Genomic DNA, 4,498 nt, shown 5'->3' on the forward strand with positions numbered 1-4,498 from the left:
AAAATGACAAAGACCTGTATTTTCATTTTTATATGTTTGCTCATTTGTAAACATAAAAACGATGTTCTCCCGGGTGCGACGGCTACGGCATTGAGAATTTTAAATTTTAAGAGAAGTGATTACATTACTAATCCTCATTAATTCACTAGCTTTATTATTTTAATGGAAAAAGTCAACTGCGATTGAAAACCCATTTTTGCATTCAAATTTGCACTTTCCTTCACGCAATTTCCCCATCAGCAATTTAATTAATTTATTTTTTTGGTTTAGAATAGTGCTGGGTTCTCAAGTAGTGGGTCAATATTTGGTTCTATTGATAACAATGAAAAAAGTAATAAACTTGAAGAGGCCAAACGTGAATTGTCCATAAAAAACGCATAAAATTTTCAACTCAATATTTTTCTTCTTGCGAAAGTATTTTTCGACCTGAGGTGATCACCCAACCCTCTACATAATTATGCTAGAGTTTCCAAGTATATTTTAAGATATAAACTCTTTATTAATTTATTTTATACAAATTAATGTGATAATCTCTTAATCAACATAATTGATTTTTATTATTTTATATTTTTCATCCAACTAAAAAAATTATAGTACATTAATTTATACAAAATAAATTCACATAAAAATTTATAATATTATCACCACTCTTCTCCAAGTATACTTTAGAACTCTAGCATTGTTATTGTTTTCTTTTCAACATACAAGTCAAAATTTTCTTTTTCTTTTTTGGGTTCATTTCTTATTTCTAATTCAATATTTATTTGTATTCTGCGATTTGCCCATATTTGAACAACATTTGATCCTTATCTTCTTACCTCATAATTAGATAAAATTTTAGAATCTTCATTAATTGTTTGACAAGTAAACGTGTAGAAAAATGTTGAACTCATCGATTACATAGCATATGGCCATCCACCAGCCAACCAAGACCGGCACACGTGTTATCTGAAAAGATTTTATGAACATGTCACGTTCTCAATTACGTAATGTTATTTTTGCTTGTGAAATACCGGTGTGAAATTTCCATGGATACGCTTGATTCTGTGGTAGTACACTATAATATGATAATTTTTATTGAGTAGTTTTATACATTTTAAATTTTTTATTTTAAAAAATTATAAAAATAATATGATATTTATTAATTAATTGATGAGATAATATAATTAATTCATTAAAATCTTGTAAATAATTATCAACCACTCAATAAATGACACATCGTTTGGGGTAAAATTCAGGATAAAAATTTAGGATGTATATTATTACTTGTTTTTTATTTAGAAAATATAACTTTTAGACAAAGTTCAAGCAACTTTTCTTAGAATGAATTATATATTAAGTGTCACATCATTTGAGATATAAATTTTATATCCTAACTTTATAAGTATATCATTGGTAACTATAAAAATGGACGAATAACACATCAAGTTCAAGCAATTTTACTTGGTGCCTGTTTGGTATGACTTATTTAATGAAAATAAATGCTTATTTAATCTCATAAACTCTTATCATAATTTTTGTTGGTGTTTGATTGTTTTTCTAATAGAGCTTTTGAAGTTCAAAATGTTAAATACCTTTTTGAACTTTTGGAAGTAAGAGGTTGAAAATCTTTTTTAAAATGCCAAAATATCTAAAATATCATCTACTTATTTAACAATCTTATTTATTGTTTTTATAATATAACTTTAAAAAACCTATCTATTAAAGTAATTTCATACATTTTTAATAAAAGATCTTATTGACAACCAAACAATTAATTTTTTTTAATAAAAGCTCTATTTACAAAAGGTCTAATAATAAAAGCTCTACTAAAATAAGTTTTATTTGAAAAATTGTACCAAACGGAACATTTGAATGAATTATATATTAAGTGACACATCATTTGAGATATAAATTTTTTATCTTAACTTTATAAGTATATCATTAGTGACTATAAAAATGGACAAATGACACATAAAGTTATCATATCATTTGGAATACAAACTTTATTTATCAACTTTATAAGCACACTATTATTCTTTATAAGATGTAAACTTCTAAATAGTTGTTAAAAATTAGAATTGATTGTTTTACTATAATGGAAATGAAACTCTAATTTCTTATAGCCGAGTTATTTTCAAATAATTTCTTTTATGAGATATTTTTTTAAAATTAGAAATCCTTAACCATATTAAAATTAAATTAGAATTCAGTGCTGAGTTTAGTTTTTGTTGAGTACTAAATCATTGATCAAAATTCTTTATTATTGTTATTTTTATATTTTACTTTTCAAACAACCACTGATTTAGTATTCAGAAAAAAAAAACTTAGACAAAAAAGATAGACTTTAATGCAATATAATTTAATATGTAGTATATTAACATATGTAGTTTTTTTTTTTTAACTTATCCTTAATGTGATCAGGAATCACTAATTAAAAAGTCATTCTACGCACATATATGTATATTATCAGGTAAAGGAATCCACACTAATAAAATATGAGATCGACTTTTGCGATATTATAAATATACTATACAATGTTCTAAATTTAGGTTACAGGATTTTTTTTTGGTTTGTTAGATAACATACTCGATTAATAATATACACTGCTCTGATGATAATGAAACATGTGTAACTGTGGGGCTTAATATTGGGGGCATCGTGATTAGTTATTATTCCATTCGACATTTCATATCGATGTATGATTGTGAACAAACCAAAAATAAGTTATAAATATCGAAAATCCAATCAATTTTTATAAATTGCCTTGTAAAGAGGTTCTTCGTTATCAATAAGTTAGAATTGACAAAACAACATTCGATCTCCTGCTGCATAGTATGCGGGTGGGGAGGAGATTGAATTTTTATTTTATACATTTTTAATGAAAAAATAATAATAAGTATTAGCAAGGTGTAATTTGTAAAAATGTAAGTAATCGTTGTAATTTTGTATAATTAATATCCAGTCAATTTATATAAATGGCGTTATTAAGAAGTTATTTCTTTCAAGGGAAAAAAAAAATGTAAGCCAATATCGGCAGTGTCATGAGTTGCAATTAATATTCATATTTTCAAGCTTGTGCTCAGAAACATATTCACAATAATCTAATTAAATAAAACCTAATATCAATGCAATTGAAATCTTAGAGAAACATTTAGGATGGGCCCAAACATTGTTTTCGGGGAAGCCCAGGCCTTGAAAAGCCCATCATGTAATTGGGCGACCGTGTATAATGTATAGTAGAGTTTTCCAATTTCAACTTATATCTTAGATTTTTTTTTCTTTTTTTTTTTTTTAAGAGAAAGTTCAAAAGTTTCATCTTTCTCAAAGAAATTTTAATCGAAATGAGGCAACAAAATGCTCACATTCTTTCGATTATCATTCTTGAAATGGTCCAGCTACGTTACCCTTGAGGTTTGGTGCCCCATTTTTTTGTCTTTTTCAAATTCACCGTTGGATGTAAATCAAGAGTTGTATAATGGTTTAGATGTGATTTTAGGTTATTAACATTAAAAGCCCTTCTTGTTCATACAAAATAAGAAAAATCAAAAGTTTTAAAATTATGACATATAAGTCCATAATATTCGAATTTTTTTTACACTATTGAACTAGATTTCCAATTAAATAACTTATTCTTGCATTTATTAATATATATTTCAATTAATAAATTTAATTATTCATTAAAAAATTAACTAATTTATTATATAGTTAAACTAGGTATATTATTTATGAACCATAATTAATGATAAATATAAATATAATTTTTTTTATTATAACATAACGACAACCAATTTCTTTTCAACCATGTGACCAAGGTTCAAACCCCATAACTTTTTTTATTCCATCACAAGAGATTTTACTATCTCAAGTAAATGTAATGTACAAAATACGGCAATAAATTTAATTTGATATTCTATGTAGTTAATTTTCTTTTGTAACATAAGATTTATTTAACATGCTATCAATTATTTAATTATGTAATAAAGTGTTAGTTTATGAATTTGTAAAATAATTTTTATTTGTTTGAACAATGAGTTTGTATTTTTGGTTGAGTTTTTGTCCTTAAATAAAAAGAATAAATTTAATTGCACACTTAAATAAATTGATATTTGGATACTGCTACAGACAGTAGCGAAGCTCGAGTATGGTAGATGTCTGTAGATGGGTCATCAGGGGAGCAGGGATCAGGAGCAGAGATTGTCTTGGAAGGCCCAGAGGGGGAGAAGATCTCTTATGCTGTAAAGTTAGATTTCACAGCCACAAATAACCAGGCATAATACGAAGCCTTGATAGCAGGTTTGGAATTGGCTAAGGCAGTGAAAGCAGATAGAGTGAAGTTTAGAACTGATTCCCAGCTGGTTGCAAATCATGTCAGTGAAAGATTTCAACCGAGAGATGGGAAGATGGAACAGTATTTGAAGAAAGTTAAGCAGATGATGGGGAAGTTCGAAGCGATTGAGGTGATACAAATTCCAAGGGAGCAGAATAATAGAGCAGATATTCTGGCCAGCTGTAGCAG

The sequence above is a fragment of the Citrus clementina genome, unplaced genomic scaffold (genome assembly GCF_000493195.1).
Source record: "Citrus clementina cultivar Clemenules unplaced genomic scaffold, Citrus_clementina_v1.0 scaffold_2, whole genome shotgun sequence".
Taxonomy (NCBI): Eukaryota; Viridiplantae; Streptophyta; class Magnoliopsida; order Sapindales; family Rutaceae; genus Citrus; species Citrus x clementina.